This window comes from Nycticebus coucang, chromosome 1, assembly GCF_027406575.1.
Source record: "Nycticebus coucang isolate mNycCou1 chromosome 1, mNycCou1.pri, whole genome shotgun sequence".
In the NCBI taxonomy this organism is placed as follows: Eukaryota; Metazoa; Chordata; class Mammalia; order Primates; family Lorisidae; genus Nycticebus; species Nycticebus coucang.
In genome coordinates, this window is record NC_069780.1 from 148,632,642 (window position 1) to 148,652,936 (window position 20,295).

The window sequence follows — 20,295 nt, forward strand, 5'->3', positions numbered from 1 at the left end:
AGTTATAAAGGATATTGGTCTGTAGTTTCCTTTATTTGTTGTGTCCTTTCTTGGCTTGAGTATGAAAGAAGTGATACTAGCTTGGTAGAATGAGTTGGGGAGGATTCCCTCCTCAATGTTATGGAATAATATCTATATTATGGGTACCAGCTCTTCTTTATAGGTCTGCTAAAATTTGGCTGTGAACCCCATCTGGTCCGGGGCTTTGCTGTTGTGGTTGTTGAAAGATTTTTTATTGCTGCTTCAATTGTGTTGCTCGTTATTGGTCTATTTAGTTCTGTTTCTTCCTGATTGAGTCTTAGGAGTTTGTGTGTTTCCAGGAATTTGTCTATTTCCTCTTACTTTTTGAGTTTATGTGCTTAGAGATTTTCATAGATTCACAGACTTTATTTTGTATTTCTGTGGTATCAGTTGTAGTATGTTCTTTTTCATTTCTGATTGGGCTTATTTGGGTCCTTTCCATTCTTGGTTAATCTAGCAAGAAATCTATCAATTTTGTTTATTTTTTCAAAGAACCAACTTTTTGTTTTATTAATTGGTTGTCACTTTATTATTTTGTTTGTCACTTCCTTTAGTTCTTCCCAGATCTTAGTTATTTCTTTTCTTTTGCTGGCTTTGGGTTTATTTTGCTCTTTCTTTTCTAGTTCCTTGAAACATGTCATTAGATTTTTATTTTGTGATCTTTTTGTCTTTTTAACATAGATATCCAGGCTGTGAATTTTCCCCTTAGGATGGGTTTTTCTGAATTCCATACATTTTTGTAGCTTTTGTCCCCTTTGTTGTTTAGTTTGAGGAATCTTTTAATTTCCTTTATTGATTTCCTTTATTGACCCAATAATTATTCAGCAGCATGTTTCCATGACTTTGTATAAAATAGAGTATTTCTCTTAGAGCTGATTTCTAGTATCATTCCACCGCAGTCTAAGAAGATACATGGTATGATTTATATGTTTTTAAAATTATTTGGACATTTTTTGTTTCCTACAATATAATCAGTCTTAGAGAATGTTTCATGTGCTGATAAGAAGAATGTATATTCAGTATGTTTTGGTAAAATATTTTGTAAATGTCTGTTAGACCCATTTGTTACAGAGTCCTGTTTAAGTCCAGTGTTTCTTTATTTGTTTTCTGCTTGAATGATCTGTCCAGGTCTACCAGTGGGGTGTTGAAGTCCCTGGCAATTATGATGCCGCTGTTTATCTCTTTCCTTACATCTAGTATTATTTACTTTATGAATCTAGGCGCACTGCTGTGTTATGTGCATAAGCATTTTTGTTATGTATTCTTGTGGAATTGCTCCCATTATCATTATATAATGGCCATATTTTCTTTCTTTACTATTGTGGATTTAAAGTCAATTTTATCTGACATGAAGATAGCTATACCTGCTTTCTTTTGGTTTCCACTGCCATGGAATACTTTTTCCCACACCTTCATCTTTAATCTGTCCGAGTCCTTGTGAATCAGATGTGTGTCCCCGAAGACAGTAAATATTTGAGCGGTATTTTTTCATCACTTTATTCAGCCTGTGTCTCTTGAGTGATCCATTCAGACCATTCATATTAATTGATGGAATTGATATTTGGCGTGCTATTCTGTTCATCCTGTTAGGCAGTACCTTATTTCTTTTTTTTCTTTTTAGCTCTGAGCTTTAGCTTTTGGATGGTTTTAATCTGGTGGGTTTCTATTGTGCTAATCCATGTATAATGCAGCTCTGAGTATTTTCTGCAGAGCAGGTCTGAGTTCGAAAAATGTTCTCAGTGTTTGCTTGTCTGGAAAAGTCTTTATTTGTCCTATATATATGAAACTTATTTTTGCAGAATACAAAATTCTAGGCTGTCAGTTTTTCCATTTAAGAAGTCTGAAGATGGAACCCCAATCTCTTCAAGGTTGTAAATTCTCAATTGAGAAGTCTACAGTTAGCCTCATGGGTTTTCCCTTATAAGTTAATGTGGTGTTTTTGCCCCACAGCTTGCAATGTTTCCTCCTTTGTGTTGGCTTTGGCCAGTCTAATGACTGTGTATCTTGGTTATTGCAACGAATCCCAGGTGTTCATTGAATTGATTGATTATACCTGTATCTAAATTTCTGGCAAGACCTGAGAAATTTTTCTCAATTTTTCCATCAAATATGTTTTTTGCCCTTATGTGTTTTCCTCTTCACCCTTAGGGATGTCTGTGATTCTGAAATCCCATACATATTTGTTATAGGCTTTGTTCATTCCTCTTAATTCTCAGTTCTTTATTTTGACTGACTGAATTAATTCAAAAGAATTATCTTCAAGCTCTGAGATTTTCTTCTGCCTGTTCTAATCTATTCTTAAAATGTTCTACTGTTTTACATTTCATTAAATGAATTTTTTGTTTCCAGAGGTTCTATTATTTTTAATATATTGATCTCTTAAGTGAATTTTTCATTCATTTTCTGAATTATTTTCCTGGTTTCTTTGAGCTTGTTTGCCATTTTCTCTTGGATTTTATTGACCTTCCTTACGATCCATATTTGGAATTCTTTATCTGTCATTTTAATATTTTTCATTTGGTTAATATCCATTACTAGAGAGTCAGTGTTCATTTTGGGGGGTGTCCTTTTGCTCTGATTTTTTTAAACTTCTGGATTTCTCTTTCTCATATGAGCAGCTTATTTTTGGATTTTCTTTTTTAGATTAGGATTTTTTTTTCCTTACCCCCTCACTTATAAGGGACTCTCTGTAGCATATGTTGTGTAAGAAACTTTGGCTTTGCTTTAGATACTTTGATTATGGTCTCAGTTCTGGATGGACATGTTGGTTATAGATAGCTGTAGTATGGTGTTTTTCTCAGTTGTTAGTTGTTTGTAGGCTGTAGCAGTTGTGAGCTGTGTATGCAGACAAATTCCCTTCTCTCTTTGGGAAGGGAAGATGGAGGTCTTTGAAATGCTTTCCCCCAACCCCTGTTCAGTGGTCTTCCTGAAAGAATTAAGTATTGGCACACCCAGTTTAATCTATGAGAGAATCAGTGGTGCTTGTGGACAAGAATCAACCACACCCTGTATGATTCATGATGTAAATTGGCCTTCTTGTCAATAGGTAGTGCTTGTCAGAAGGAACAACCTGCAGTGTTGTTTTGGGGACCTTTTGCTAGCTTTAGCCCCTCAGGAGAAGCACTCAAGTGCCCCAGGTGGTGGGTGGGTCCCTGGAACTTCCAGGCTTGTCCTTACTATTCTACAGTACAGCAGAGGTCAGCAAGGGAGTGAGGCTGGGCTGGGTTGGATTGAGTAAGCCTACTCTCCAGCTCCACAAAAGCTGGTAAGATAGCTGTTTTGGTAGGGTCAAAGGTCTGCTCCCAGCCTTTAGGGGAAAGGCACCAGAGAGGAGCTGAAGTGGGCTCACACCATGGCAAAGTCTGTTTGTGGAGGTGGGGCTATCTGAGACTCATAATCTGACTGTTAGAAGCAGGTTTTGCCCCCTTGCCCCCTCCCCTGATATGCAGTCTCCTTACAGTGTCTGCCAGAAGCATCAAGCGGGAGCTCAAACTGACTGAGCTCAGCAATGGTGCCATAGGCTAGGAGTGTCCCTGTCCAGGATGCTGCTCTGGGTTGAGGGCATGGCTTTCTTGCTGTGGGCAGAGGGCTCTGTGAGTGTGTTGTGGCTGGGACCTGCATTGTGCTCTCATTAGTTCTGCCAGTAAAGGTTCACTCACCTTCTAAGATTAGTTCACAAATCTCCTGTCTGTTCCCAAAGCAACGATGTCATGTCCTGGCAGTACTGCATCTGGCCTGCAAGCCTGTTCCCAGTTCTGAAAGATCAGTCCCTGATTGTTCCAGGGAGAAGCTCACTGTTCCCAAGTTGCATATGGGGAGTTTAGACAGGTTTGATGTGCTTCTGCTTCAAGATGTGCCCTGCTCTGATAGAGTAGCTGGGCAGGTACTACCAGGGAGGGCCAGTAAGCTGGGAGTTCACAGTTTGAGCATCCCTTAGTTCTCTGCAGGTATTTAAGATAAAAGATTTGAACCCCACTCTGTATGAAAGCTCCAACAAAGGGTAAATAGCATACCTGAGATCCCCAGTTCAAGCATCTCCACCAACAGCCATGGGCAGGGCAGGGGAAATAGAGGAAAAGAGTCTAAATGGAGGAAAGCTAGCACTCTACATCACCATCCTCTTCTTTGGAAGGCCACCTACCTGTTATGTTCAGCCTCTGTAGTCATACAGTTCCCACTGGGAATTCGCTGGTTCCCTATGGCTCCTGCAGTCAGGGCCAGAGCTGGGAAATGTCTGGTAGGAATGAGCAAGATGAAAATGGAGGGCTGAAGCCCCATGGAGAGGACAAACGTGCATAGTGGCTGGAGAAGTAATATGGCACCTGCCGTCTCTGCTCAGGTTTTTGGTGACTGGAAGTGCCTCAGCCTGGCAGGCTGATGCTTTGTTTTTAAGAAGCCCCCAGTTCCCTGGTGACAGCAATTTGGGGGCTTGTGAGGGTAGAGAGGCTCTCCAGCAGCTCAGAAGCCTTCTGACTGCCAGAGATATGAGGGCAGGACAAACAAACCACTCTGCCTACCCTTTCACTAGACCCCAACCCTCACAGACCTCCCTCCCCCGCCTCTGCTAGTGTCTTGCTCCTCCTTATTCTGCTCTGCAACTTCTTCCCATGAAATCTCTTGTAGGTTCTGGTACCTTTCCCTCAGAATTATACCTGATCTGCATTTGTTTCTTTTTTTCATCTAAAGCATTTCCTTCTTTTTGAGATAATCTGGCAGTTGGTGTCTCTGGTCTCTGGTTAGCCATCTTCCTCAATCCCCTCAGTTTTTTATTTCAACTAAATTTTCTAAGGGAAAAGTAAATTGAAGAGTGACAATAGTGATTTACAGGATTAATGAAGATCCTTTTGAATATCAAGAATATAATGCAGTTTTCCTAATGTTTTTGAATTGAATGACCTTTTGTTAAGTTCAAGAGACCAAAGCCCAGACACTGAGGCATAGAGTGTTTCAGTCACCCTCTTAAAGTCATGTAGCTCTCTGAGCTGTAACAGGAATTCAGTTCTGTTGAACTGAAGTCCATATGACCCACCAAGTGCCTGCAAGTGCTCTCCAAAATACTTACTCTATGTTTAGTTTCTTTTTTCTTTTTTATTGTTTGGGATTCATTGATGGTACAAAGAATTAGGTTACAAAAAGTCCTTCTTATAATTGTGTCCTATCCCCAAGAGGTGTGCCACAAACCATGACTCCCCATCCTTCTCCCTCCTCCCCTCTCCCTGCTCCCTCATTCCTCCACCCCACACCTTGTATTAGATCTTCTATTGCCTTCATATTAGAATCAAGTACCTTGAATTCTTGTTTAAATAGTTTTAAGAGAGATACATACTATGTGACCTTTCTGAACAATAGCCACTAATTTGCATATTAAAGGCACTGAGAATTACTGAACAACTGTTCTAACTTTGTTAAATTTCTACCTCAAACTTCTTTTACTACAGAATACACCCCTCCCTTCACATGTTATCTATATTTGATTTATCACCTTTTACATGCTGCAACTAATCTCCTATAGAACACTATTTGAAATGCTTAAAATATATTTAATTGCCTTCTATCATCTCCCATTTTTGATTGCTAGGGAAAATGACCTTGAGAAAATATGAAATATTTAGGAAAATACATAATTTGATGCTCAAATGGCTCATTTTTAGCTTGATCAGAAAAAATCAAACCAAATTTAGAATTTAAAAATATATGTACTTGGATACATGTCTTAGTTATTCTTATATCCATAATGTATGGTCCAGAGGGATTCAAAGAAACCTGTAGTGAGGCTTATCACCGTCTGGAGCTCTGTTTGCATTCTATAAAAAGTAAGACTTGCCTTCTAGTTGAAGCTACATTTCTATAAAAAAAGGACTTGGGATTTGGAAAAGCAATGGTAAGATAAATATATTATCACCATCAGAAACCTAAATGGTTGTAAAGTTAGCACTAGTTACATAACAGACAAAAGTTTTATAATATATTTCATAAGATATTTTCATAACATATTTCTTATATTCACATTATTTTTGATTTTCTGAGGATTTTTTCTATAAATTATGCTAATACCATTAAGGACCACGAAATAGACTTTCATTAAGTGTTGCCATACCAGTAAATAATTTGTAAGAATATAAGTAAACAAAAAGTTGTATCTAGCCGTTCTGTTCAAACTGGGCATTTTTTCCCTTATCTTCTTCCTTGGGGACTTGGCAATTGCATACTTGAGCTAGAGTTCGTGAGGAGCATCCCAATCACCCCCTTTTACATCTACCATACTTCAATTATCTTGAATTCAAATACCATCCTCTGCCTTCCTCACAGAAAGAATTTAGGAACATGAGCTAATGACATGTGTCTCTCAGGACTGCTTACCCAGACACTCTTCAGATAACCAGCAGCTTTAGATATAAATGTAAATGATTGCTAAGATACACTAAACTAGAATGTTTGCTGCTGAGCCTTTAGTTTCCTATGCAGAATTTAGTTCACTGAGAAGACTGTTTTCACTAAGAAAACCATAGAGTGTATATAGCAGAAGAGCTTTTGGATTGATGAAAGTCATTATTGGCAAGATTGGGGGCCTAGATGCTGAGTTGGGGTTATGTTTCTGCTGAGCCCTATAAAGCCTTATGTTCCTCTAGAAAGCAGGACCGTTGTGATCTTACTTAATCACCATACATGTTGACTGTGAGAATCAAAGAAGATATGTTATTTGTGGAATGATATAGAAATATAAAGTTATGATGGGAAGCAAAATTGCGGGGGAGGTCATAGACTAATGGAATGTTAAATAATTCTTGAGATGTCATCTTTGATATTTGCGTAACGTCATATATGAAACCAGTGGTTCTTTGTTATTTAATCTATGAACTTCCCCAAGTCTCTTCTCTCCAATAGCCTTCTCAATACCCAAGAAAAACAATTTATACTCATGTGTTTTCTGACAGCCTTAGATGGGAATGAAAAATGTTAGTAAGAGGATTCACAAGACGGGGAACCTCCCATGCCATTGCTATCTCTAAACTAATGCCACAGGTGGCCTCTTAAAACTTCCTCTTGCCCATTCAAAATTCCCCAACTCACTTTGGTGGGGAAAAATGACCTTCTGACGTCATACTGTGTGGTCTAGTAGAATCCTGGGCAGCTCCTACGGAGTTCTGCTGCTCACCCAAGAGAGGCATAGAAGTCTGTAGTCACAACAGATAGGTTCATGGCTTATTAGCTGATTCTACTAGTTACTAGCTGTATATGCTCTCTGCCTCAGTGTCATCCTCTGTAAATTAAAATAATAATACCAAAGTCATAAGGGTTTTGTGGATATTTGGTAAGATAGTCACATAAATGCTTACCACAGTGCTAGTCACGTGGTAAGTACCACTAAATTGTTATATGTTGACGACTACTGCTATTTGTAACAATCATTTTTTTTTCTTTCTTTCTTTTTTTTTTTTTTTATTGTTGGGGATTCATTGAGGGTACAATAAGCCAGGTTACACTGATTGCAATTGTTAGGTAAAGTCCTTCTTGCAATCATGTCTTGCCCCCATAAAGTGTGACACCCACCAAGGCCCCACCCACCTCCCTCCTTCCCTCTTTCTGTTTCCCCCCCATAACCATAATTGTCATTAATTGTCCTCATATCAAAATTGAGTACATAGGATTCATGCTTCTCCATTCTTGTGATGCATTACTAAGAATAATGTCTTCCACGTCTATCCAGGTTAATACGAAGGATGTAAAGTCTCCATTTTTTTTAATGGCTGAATAGTATTCCATGGTATACATATACCACAGCTTGTTAATCCATTCCCGGGTTGGTGGGCATTTAGGCTGTTTCCACATTTTGGCGATTGTAAATTGAGCTGCAATAAACAGTCTAATACAAGTGTCCTTATGATAAAAGGATTTCTTTCCTTCTGGGTAGATGCCCAGTAATGGGATTGCAGGATCAAATGGGAGGTCTAGCTTGAGTGCTTTGACGTTTCTCCATACTTCCTTCCAGAAAGGTTGTACTAGTTTGCAGTCCCACCAGCAGTGTAAAAGTGTTCCCTTCTCTCCACATATAAATGCTTTTCATATGTACCTATGTCTTTAAAAATGGTTTTTAAAAATGTTTTTAAAAACAATGAAAATTACCAGTTGACAATTAACAAGAAATAAATTTGTTTTACCCAAGAATTGGGCAAGCTTAGAATAGGCTGGTTTAATAAAGTGGCTGATTTGGGGTTTTGAGACCTTCCTCTCTTTCTTCATCTCCCCTTCTTCTGTCCCTCACACACATTCCTTCCCAAAGTCAAAGCCTTTGTTCTTTCTATATGTTCCTGCATAGAATCTGCTCACCATAAATTATAAAAAAGGAAGACCTGAAGAAATTATAAATAAGCAACTAGACATAGCTAACTTTTTCCTTGGGAACATTTGCTGTCTAAAATAAACTGAGTATGGAGTGAACAGACTAACTCCTTAACTGGGGCTGTGTCTTGTATCAGGCAGCCGGATCTCAGAACTTTGTCAGGAATTGGGGGCTGGAGGGTGATCTTCTAAAGACTGGTCTTTGGAAGATGGAGAAGACAGGGGAAGAAGGAAAGGTCAGAAAAGAGAGGAAAAAATGATATTTAGATTTATTTCTTAAGTCTGCTTAATAGACCTGACTTCGTGCCGGGCATTTTCGGTAGTAATTTAGTTAAAACCTCACAACAATTCTGTGCTGTGAACAGTCATCACTGCCCTCCCCTTTTTATTAATAGGGGGAGTAAAACAGTGGTGAAAACACGGGTGGGATGGCCAAGCTGCTTGCTGAAGGTCATATACCTTAGAAGTAGCTAGTAAGCTAAGCTCTGTAGGCTGGGCTGCTTGGACCATAGCTAAACTTTTAATAACCATACTTGCTTTTAACAACAACAGCAAAGAACATTTTCAAAGATATAATAATAGTCATAAATAAAAATAAGTGATCCAAAATTCTCTCTGTTGAGGTTACTGATAGATAAGGGAGAGGAAAATGCAAATATTTTTCTACAAAATACTCCATCTAAGGATCACTTTCCCTGGCTGTCTGGCCTTGTGAAATTATACCTTCCCCAATGGCTCAGAGCTGGTTGTGTCCTTCTTTCTGTCAAGGACAGCTTAAAGTTCATTGGAATAGTTTATCTGAAGCTTCTGAGCACCAATTCCAGACAGCAAGATGCTACTTTCAGAGATCGAATTAGCTTTCTTCAGTCACAGCAAAAAGCAGTACAACCAAATTGATTACCTTGAAGTGCCTTCGCAGCATTTGTTTTTTTTGTTTGTTTGTTTGTTTTTTGGTTTTCGCTGCTACTTCTTGAGCCAATTTGTTCTCTCAGCAGTGTCACTGAAGTTGGTCTATTCTTTATCCTCAGTTTATGAATATGAATTATCTGATTAGAGTCATCAACATCCAGTTTAGAACATTGTTCTCAGAATTCCAAAGATGGGGAAAATTCCAAATGGCTGGAAGTGGCTTAGGAATGCAACTCTGGAGTCTTTTAAAGCGTGTATATTTTTTATATGAATACTGCCACTGACTGATAGTAAGCTCACATCCATTCATTCGTAGGGACATGGAAAGGCAGTCTGCTGCCATCTAGCTTGTTTCCATCTTCAGGAGTTTCTTTGTCCTTTTATAGAAAGATATTTTCTAAAGAAGCAATTCTTCTTTCATCCCTGTAATGGAGACACCTTAAAAATACTGCAGAATCTTTAAATAATAATAATAGTGCTTGCTTCAGCTGCACATACACTAAAATTGGAATAATACAGAAAATATTAGCATGACTCCTGCGTAAGGGTGACACACAAAGTCATGAAGCTTTCCATATTTGAAACTAATAATAACCCTCATTGTTCTTTTTATTGCACCTCTCTTTATTTTAAGTTAGTCCTCGGATAAAAGTGATGAATGTAAGTTATGTAGTTCAAATCCATTACAATGACTAAGCATTGACCACATATAGGGACAAAAATATATTTTCAGTGGCAAATATTAATAGCCACCACAATGACCCTGACAAAGACTGTGAAATAGATATAATTCTTTTGTCATCCTCCCTTTTCTTGGATTCCGGGCATTTCTCAGGCTCCACGGCTGTCTCCTCTGTGACATGGGCATTTTACTAACAGTTCCTGTTGCTGCTGCCCTTCTAGGCTGGTTCCCATGCTCTGAGCACAGGAAGGCATCTGAGATCGTCACTACAGGTGTTCTCTGAGCACCCGTGCCAGGACTGGGCTGAGCTCTGAGGTCACGGTGTGAACATATCAGACATGGTTTCTGCTCTCATGAGCCTTGCAGTGGAACAGGGGAGACAAACAGCAAACATGGCAGCCTGTGAGTAAGGGCATAATTAGATCAAGCGCATTGAAGGGGAAGTAAAAGTCCATGAAGGAAAGAACCAATTAATACGAGGGTAGGAAATCAAAGCTTTCAGGAGGAATTAATATCTATGCTGAAAAAGGAAGGATAAATAGGAATCGTTAAGTGAAAAGAAGAGTGGGGAGTATGTTTCGGGAAAGAGGAAGGAAAAATATGTACCAGTCACATTTCAAGAAGAGGTGATTTCTATCATACTTCCAAAGGACTGACTGATGTATAGGTTTATCTCTTTGATGAGAGATAGCTATAGAATGTAATTAACTAATAGAATAAAATAAGATTTTTTTCCCTGGGAATGGGGAGGTGAGGAGAAGCCCTGCTTAAAGTTATATTCCCATATTGATGAGGTTCTGCTTTCCCAGCAAACCTTAGTAAAACACTGATGATCCCAAGGGGGGTTGGAGGCATCGGCTTTCCCTGTGTGCATACCCATGACGAAGAGCCAAATACAGTGTAACTGGTACGCTGACAGCACAAACACAGCTGCACAGCTTTAAATAAAGTACACTAGATGGTCTGCTCCTAATCCCTTCCCTAGAGTTGGTATTATCAACAAGTTGCCAATCCTGCAAAGGCTATCAGACTTTGGAAGAAAGAATACCATTAAATTTTGAACCACTCAGATGTGATGATTCTTGTACAAGTCAACTTTGTACCAAAGAGAGCCCTCTAATTTAGCATGGAACTGTACTATTCACATAAGCAGCAATAAAGATTTACAGCTTTGGATTAACATAAACAAGACCTGCAAGCTTAAAGATTTGCATATATCCTTTAATACTGCATTGTTTTTCTTATAACATATTACATATAATTTTGTATTTACTTAATGAGATTACTGTTCTGGGGTTTCAGGATATGTGTAAAATATAATTAAGGACTTTAAAACACAGATAAATTATCCCTACCAGAAAAAACCCTAGCAGGTTATTTACTAAAGAATCTTGTATTTAGCAGATCAAGGAAAGACTCTCTGAGGAGTCTTTAATTAGACCACTTTAGAACTTGGCAACTGGAATAAAATCTCTACGTAAGAATGAATCTTGCCTTGGGCTACCTAAATTACAAAATCTGAATCCCTAAAAGTGGTATTATAGCAGCTGATTTTAATTGTTTTGATAATGAGCTGGAGAAAGTTAACTAAGCTTCCTGGATTTCTGTTGGAAGTGAATGAGATTTTTGCCAACTACAGAGCACAGTTATGAAGTGTTCTGCACAGGGAATGCCAAACGGACGCAGACAGAGCTGGACATTCTATGCCGTTCTCCATCTTCATTCTTGAAAAGCAGATCACAAGGCACTTCTTTTCCATCTAATTTTAAATGTAACTGTCCCCCTTCTTAGTCTATACAGAAAATAGTTAATAATAATCTCTAAAGGCAAAGAAAAATACTACCCTTCATATATAAAGAGGATAATGGAGGTGCCTTAGTGGCAATGGGTATGAAAACAGCCAACTCTTTCTTCTTTGCTTCTTTTTGGTCTTTCTAGAAAACTGAAGTTGTGGATTTTGCTTATGAAGTACATTTGAAACCTGGGCTTGTAATACTTGAACAAGTGGGGCTTCCTTTTACATAGGTGACTGCTGGATATGTTTCAGCCGCTGTGTGATGTTACCATCATTTGTAGAGAGCCAGCATCCCCACAGTTTTCTTCTCCTGTTCCTCATCTTGTCAAATGACTGCTGCAATCCAGACATCAGGTCTGTGTTAAAGACAGTGAAGGGGATCAGGGAGGGGCAGAGAGGGAAGGGAAGTTTGAGTTGTATCTACCTCACATACCAGAAGCACAAAAGCCCTCCCCTAAACACCCAGAAGACTTCAGCATACATCTCCTTGGCCAGAATGATGTCGAACAGTTGTCCCTAATTCAAAGAGAATTAAGAAAGTTAGTATCTGGCTTTCTAGTCTCTGTAATAAGACAGCAAGGATAAAGGAGATGGGAAAAAGGACTTAGCCAAATTGTTGGTTACATTTGACCTATGTTAATGTACGGCTATTAAAGCCTGCAGTCAATTTGTTAAAGTTTCCCAAGGACAGGGAGATGAGGAAGAACTAAGATCTTCAGTCAAATGCAGAATAATCCTTGGAGAAGTGTGAAGTAGAGAGGAAAATAAATTAGAAATTTATTTTCATACATATTATTCACATAAGCAGCAATAAAGACTTTTCAGCTTTGGATTAACATAAACAAGACCTGCAAGCTTAAAGATTTGCATATATCCTTTAATAGTGCATTGTTTTTCTTATAGCATATTACATATAATATGGACTTCAAAAGTAACTTAAAGCAAGTCCTTACAAAACATTAGGCAAGCCAATCCTTCACATTGAACCCCAAAGTTTTCCAACCTATAATGTGGATAATTAATAGTGTTTCTCTCAGTTTTCATGAATGTCACCAACATTTTGTATGAAATATGTATATGCCTACACATTATAACTATTTAAAGTGAAACATGTACATTATTTGGGGAAGAAAAGTGACCAATCAAAACAATTATTACTGGCTTGTGGTCATCAAAACATTATTTCTGTCATGTTTACGTGATGAAAACAAGAACAAAAAAAATAATTGTTTGGGATAATTTAATCATATTAACCCCCCAAATAATTGAGGTCAAATTGACTGGCCTTAATCAACTCAATGAATAATTTATTCAGCATTCATGGTGTGATGAGCCTGCTGTTAGGAGATACTTACAGTTGAGCAAACTAGGAAATTGGCAGAGGAAGGTGAATAAAATAGGAGAGTCAGGTTAATAAGCAGTAGCTCTTGGAAGCAGGAATCATAGTTATTTGCAAGGTGTGTATGAGGCTGACAAAAGTGGCAGTGAAGTAAACTGCATTTGATTAGAGTATTGAAGGGTAATGCTATTCCTGAAGAGAAAAAAACCTAAGTGGAAGCAACAAAAGTAGGAAATGGATTAATCCAGAGTGACTGTGTTTACTGGAATTGTAGGGAAGGGAACTTGAAAACATAAATTTAAGTTGTAGAAGGCCTTGAATATGGGAGTGAGAAAATTAACATGGGGCAGCACAACTTTGGATTCTGAAGAGAGGTGCTTTTTCTTTTTTAAAGAATGTGTTTGTGGCCATGTAATAGTTTTTCTATAGATTATCAAAATGATTCTGGGAAAAATAAAATGGCATTCTGGATTGAGAGCATGTGCCATAAGGAAAATGTAAGTGTTATGAGGTGAAGTTGTATCCCACCAAAATTCATATGCTGAAGTCCTACACCCAGGACCTCTGAATGTGACTGTGTTTAGAGAGAGAGCCTTTAGAAAGGTGTTTCATATAAAATGAGCTCATTAGGGTGGGCCCTACACCCTTAGAGAAGGAACTTCAACTTCTAAGAATAGAAGAGAAGGCAATTCAAATGCACACACAACACACAGGACCATGTGAAAACAAAGGGAGAAGATGGCCATGTACAAACCAAGAAGAGCGGCCTCCAGAAGAACTTGACCCTGCTGACACCTTGAGCTTGGGCTTCTAGTCTCCAGATATGAGAAAGTAAGTTTCCGTTGTTTAAGCCACCCATTCTCTGGTGCTTTGTTATGAGAGCCCTAAGGACGGAACACAAAGAGGGAGTAGTGTTTTCATTTTAAGCACAATTCATGGAGGTGAAAACAGCTTCTGGAAAAGTCGTGTCATTTCACCTTCTACAGTAGGGTGAGGAGACAGAAGGGTCAGTGAAGATGGACTTCTCAAGACTGGGAACTGCACTATCTGGAAGGGCAGGGGCTGGGTGGAAAAAATGATGGATATGGTTGAAGAGGCGATTGTCTTCAGGATAAGGTCCCATCAAGAAGTCAGAAATGCGTGTCAGATCATACTCAAAGGCATGGAGGAGATGGTGAGTCTGCAGTGCCTTTCAGTATCCGCAATAACCTAGCTAAATTGGTTGACTGACTCTGCATAAGTAATTTCAATGTCAGAGAAGACCTTTTATCTTCCTGACATTGTCCTCCTGACATCTGAGGCTTAAACTTTCTTTGGAGAAGAAAACAAAAATAGTTGTGTTTTTTTTGTTTGTTTTTTGTTTTCTTTTTTTAATACAGCAGTGAGACCAAAAAGGCACATACCTCAGGGAAAGGTGGTTTGAATTTATGTGAGTGTTGCGTATCTGAGAACAAATTTGAATAGCATCAGTGGGGAGTGGAAAAACATTAAAACACTCCCCTTCTCTCCTGCACTCCCCCTTCCCTGTACAGGAGAGAATGGTGCAGAAGGAGGTGGGCCACCAAGAGCAGGTTGCTTGGGGCCAGTTTGGGGACAGGGTCTAAACCATCTCACAATAGTGAAAGAGTCATATTTACCTTACCAGGGGAAATTAGCTTCAATTGTCTATTTCACTTCTGTACCAGATTTTGATTAAATGCTACCCTTTGCAGAAAATTAGGACATTTGGATGAGTTTTCTAAATCAAGATTGTACTCTCTACTTTTACCTTTTGTTAGTAATATGTCTTTTTGATTTCTCAAGAGTAATATTTGGCTGAAGTGCTCGCATGATTTGTTTATATTGTTCATTAATTAATGAGACGAATGTTTTAAAAATGGGCCTCCAAGTTTTCATCCTAAGGGCTTGCACATAATAGCAACAATCTTTAAAAAAGTACTGCATTATTTATTTATAGAATGACTTTGACTCATTAATAATGCTCTATAATTAATTTGTAGATTACTTTTTGACTTTGCACAATTATAATTTAGTGTTATGTTCCTAGAAAATAAAACATTTTTGCTGTTGCTAACATTTATCAATTTCCTTAATGTCTGAAAAATGTTAGTGTAGTGAGAAAGACCCAAACTTCTCAGATACTAATTTATTCTGTGAGTTTTTCTGAATACCTACTATGTTTCAAGCACTGATCTAGCTGTCAAATAAACAGACAAAGAGAGGCTGCCATCAGCCTCTCTTTGAGGGCATCATTTGTAAGCCCTAAGGTTTAAGTGTGAATTACAGAAGGAACAAAGTAAAAGAACACAAAGTCAAGAAATAAATATTAAAGTTATCTTATTTTATCCTAGAATGAATACAAATGTGTTCAATTTTATACATCTTGATACCTAAAGTATCCTGACCAGCATATCTGAAGATTAATGTGTATTTAACATAACATATTCCCTTGTCATAACATATTTAAGGATTTCAATAAGTATTTAGACAAAAGAGACAAGCTTGATCAGACAATATAATTTCTGAGAATAGTTTCTTCCTATAGCAACCATTCTAGCTACAGCCTCATTAAAAGTTATATGTCCTTACTCTTTCCTACAGGTTGTGGCGGGTAGGGCGGGGCGGGGGGGTTCCTAGCAGATGAATCCATAAAAACATTCTATAGAATTCCCATCTGCGCTATATTTGCCTGATTTAGAGGCTCTGAATCAATAATGCTGAGTAATAGTTGGACAGATTAGAGAAGAAACAGCCAGAGACTTTCCTTGCCAATGCATATTGTCTCATGGAAAATCACTTTTGAATCCAACAATGAAATGATGCAATTGGGTGGAGCCTATGGGAAAATCCCGGAGGAAGCTCCAATGGGTCAGTCTCCTCTGCCCCCACACATTCCGATTTTCTGGACAAACATCCAACCTGGACTTCTTGCAAGGGGGGTACAGTCAGTGATCTACCTGTCACCAACAGTTGCATGTTGAAGGCACGGTCCCGCCACAACCAGGGGTAGAAGGTCTGCTGAGCAGACGAATCTCACCTCTGGACCGTTCCAGGCCTGCAGTTGGCTCAGATGAAAAGCTTAGGCTATGAGCTGCCAAAAAGGATTTGGCAAGAGCCCATCTTTTTTCTCCAGTACAAGTATTCAATTGACTTGATTCCTTAAAGAGATATGTGAAGGTGAAAGTAAGTTCATTGTCTATTGTTAATGACCCTGAACTTCTAATAAGGTAATGGATGTGAAAGGGATTTTTAAAAACATAGTGCAAATATATGACATTTTTTGTTTCAGTGTCTGACGAGGGTGGTACAGTGAGACTCTGTCTCTACAAAAAGAAAATATAAAAACAAAAAAGAGCCACATAGGTACCAAGGTCCATGTGAGTGTAATTTTGTTTTGCCCTCTTTTTTAGCCTTTTGAAAATCGTAATCCGTCTAGGCTATCCTTTTGAGAGTTATGTCCTGAAGTTACTTTTCTTTGTTTTCCCAGCACTCACTTGAGAGACTTCTGACATCTGATATGTATGTGGGAAATTCATGCTAATCTTCAAGCAAGATAAAACAAATCCTAGCTAGGAAGTTAGCCTAGAGCAGCAGTTCTCAACCTGTGGGTCGCGACCCCTTCGTAACAATGAAAATACATCCTGCATATCAGATATTTACATTATGATTCGTCACAGTAGGAAAATTACAGTTATGAAGTTGCAACAAATTAGGAGGCATTAGGAAGGTTGAGAACCACTGGTTTAAAGCATCGTGGAATGCACTCTCCAATCCCAAATAACAGCTACGTTTATGTACTACCCACTGTTTGCCAGTACCATTCTAGTGTTTTATGTATATTAAGTCCTTTAATCCTCACAACAAACACAAGGGATGTGGTATTATTATACCCATTTTACAGATAATGAAAACTGAAACATATAGCGGTAAAGTGATAGGCCCCAAATCACACAGCTAGTGAGTGGCAGTTGGACTTCAAATCCTGCTGGTCTGTCTTTAGCATCTATATAATCTACCTTTACCATATGCTTTTAAATGTTACTTTATGGATATTGTGCTATTCCTAATAACAGATGTAATTTTTGTTATGCATGTTTTTTCCTTAGTCTTCATTTTTGGATCTGAGATACACGTAGTATTACTAGATTTTAGTGACATCTAAATACACATCTGATAATTATGTGTAAAATACATTCATAGAACATTTGTATTTTGTAAACGGTTTTCCTTACCATTATCTCATATGATCCCCTTAGCAACCAATACAATACTGTTATCCTCATTTTTCAAAGGAAAAGAAAGACCAGAAAAGATTAAACCATGTGTCATGTTCAACTTCACATCACAAGTTGTAGCAGCTCTGAAACCAGAAATCAAATTTCTGCCTCTTGGTGCTATACTCTTTCTTTCTTTCTTTCTTTTTTTTTTTTTTTCATTGTTGGGAATTCATTGAGGCTACAAAGAACCAGGTGACAATGATTGCATTTGTTAAGTAAAGTTCCCTATTATAATTGTGTCCCACCCCCAAGAGCCCAAGAGGTAAGTCACGTACCATGACTTCCCTTCTTCCCTTCCCCCACCCACTTCCCTCCTTCCATCTCTCTGCTGTTCCCTTCCCCCACTGACCTCCCCTTTCCTTCTCTCTGCTCTCCCCTTCCCCCACCCACCACCATGTACTAGGTTATTAATTGTCCTCATATCAGAATTGAGTACATGGGATTCATGCTTCTCCATTCTTGTGATGCTTTACTAAGAAGAATGTGTTCCACTTCCATCTAGGTTAATACAAAAGATGTAAAGTCTCCATCTTTTTTAAATGGCTGCATAGTATTTGATGGTGTACATAGACCACAACTTATTAATCCATTCCTGGGTTGGTGGGCACTTAGATTGTTTCCACATTTTGGTAATTGTAAGTTGAGCTGGTGCTACACTCTTTCTAATGGATCAGACTGTTTATTTCTTTCTCTTATATATTGGAAAGAAGACCGAAATGAATTTTAAGAGCCCAAACAAAATCGGAGAAGCATTTTTGAGAAACATTTAGAAAAATTCTAGAAGTCTTCACTGAAGTAGAGGGTGAAAATGTGTTACGGTAACAGTAGACTTCATTCCATAAGCGCATACAGCTGGATTCCCGTTTCCTGGTGTGCCGTTTCCCGTATTTTGGCCTCCCTGATCCACCTGCTTTCCCAGGACAGGTTTCACGTGCTCTCTTGCTTTGTGCTGTTGCTTTCCCAAGGTAGCTCATCTTCCTCCCCCTTCCCTGGGTCCCCTAAGTTCTGTTGCTAATTATTGCCGTAGGCAAGCCTCAAAGAGGACAAAGATGGCTAAAATTGGACTCCTCTTTACTTAGAAATACAGTGCATTTTCCATTTTCAGAAGGAGTAAAGCATTTTTAGCTGCCAGGTTCAGACAATATTTAGTTGTGTAGCCACTTGAGTTTTTGCTAAAGAATCACAACTCAATTTTTATGTATTTATTTATTTATTTTTTTAGTGTTTCATTTATAGCCAGCTTGGGGTGTGTGTGAATTTTTTCTTTTTTCCTTTTTGCATTAAATATATAAGACAGAGCAGAATAATGATGCATGCATTCGTTGTATAGATATTTCTCAGAGTTGTCAAGAATAAAGAATAGTGCTAAATAAATTGAAGGATGTTTAGATGTCAAATTACTTCATCACAGGATCTGGCACATGATAGATGCTCCAGAAATATTTATTCAACTGAGATGAGCTGTCACATGAGCTGTATTCCCTGGATTTGGAATCTATTGAAGAAATGATAAAGTACTTAAATATGAGAGAATAGGAAAGGAATTTTGGAATCATCTCAAGCAGTTCCTTTATTTTAAAGATAAAGCAATGGAGACCCCCAAATATTATGTGCGCTTCCAGTATCATGCAGCTATTTAGGAATTTGCTTTTTTGATCATCATAGGTGCTTCAGAGATTTCATATATGTCAATAACTGCAGCCCGGGGCATAGTGTGGGAAGAGCTGACAAACGCTTTAGGACGGTGCTACCCAGTGGAAATATAATACACATCCCCTACACAATTTTAAATTTGAATTAGTGACCACATTTTTAAAAGTTAAAAAATAAGTGCAATTAATTTTATGAATATATTTTATTGAACTTAGTATGCGTAAAACAAAAACATTATGATTTCAATATGTTAATATGAAATTGTTACCAGCTATTTTTTATATTACATTGTCAAAATCCAGAGTATATTCATTACATTTTTTGACACATCTTGACTTGGACTAGCCACATTTCAAGTATTTAATAGTTACTTGTGTCTTGAAGCTACCCTAAAGCCTGTGTGGCCTTAGAATCATGAAAGAGAAGGGGAATGATAATGGATTTTTAAAGCTGCAGCGTCTTTATTATTGCTTCTTTGAAAAGTTTTATTTTATGCAAAAGTACACAAATTAAAAAAACATGATTCCACATGATATTAAAAAAAAACTTGAGGAGACCTATAGCTGTTAGACAAATTGAGTCACTAGTTAGGATTTTAGACACATTCCAAGTAAGTGACTATGAAAATCATCAAAACCCCTGGCTCAGAGGGTTCTATATACAACTTCTACCAAACTGTCAAGGAAAAGATAATTTCCACCTTATATAAATTGCTTAACTTGACAAGTAAATGTCTTTAAGTGTAGCAGGAGTTCCCTATGTGGCATGATATTCCTAAACTTTCCATTCATTTTTAAACAAAATACGGTCAAACAATAATCTTGTTTATCCATATTACCTGTCATTGTCTTAAGTTTTCTTATGAAACTGAAAAGTCAGTTCTCTTATTGCAAAATAGAAAAGTGCTGCTATTTAATAGACTGATCATGGTACCCCTTGCCATGCATTTACTATTAAAAGCATAAAAATGATGGATGGAAGATAATTTCTCTTTCAAGCAATTTTTCAAATGTCTATTTGTAATAAGAAATCCTGCAGAAGCAAAGATACTACTGTACTGTTCAGTGTTCAGATCCTACAGCACAACGCAACTGGGGGTCTGGGTATCACCTCGACCTTTTCTTGGAGTTGGTGGATTTCCCCCCTTTTTAGTTACTGAGCTTTTGAAATAAAACCAGAGCTGAGATGGGAAATGGAAAGGCAAGAGGCAGAGCAGGGAAGAAAATAAATTAGGTCACATTTCTAGAGGCTTCTGCATTTGGTACAGCAGAATCCCTGT

The 20,295-nt window shown here is 38.0% G+C and overlaps 1 protein-coding gene and 1 non-coding gene across 5 annotated transcripts in view; both read left to right on the forward strand.

Annotated features, from left to right (window-relative positions):
* The window catches only part of LOC128584991 (cAMP-specific 3',5'-cyclic phosphodiesterase 4D), a 566,576-nt gene that overhangs the window by 237,977 nt on the left and 308,304 nt on the right, over positions 1 to 20,295 (forward strand). The gene's annotated exons all lie outside the window — the stretch shown is intronic.
* Positions 9,746 to 9,852, forward strand: LOC128592576 (U6 spliceosomal RNA). The gene has a single exon (XR_008381933.1). It is a non-coding gene; the product is annotated as a U6 spliceosomal RNA (small nuclear RNA).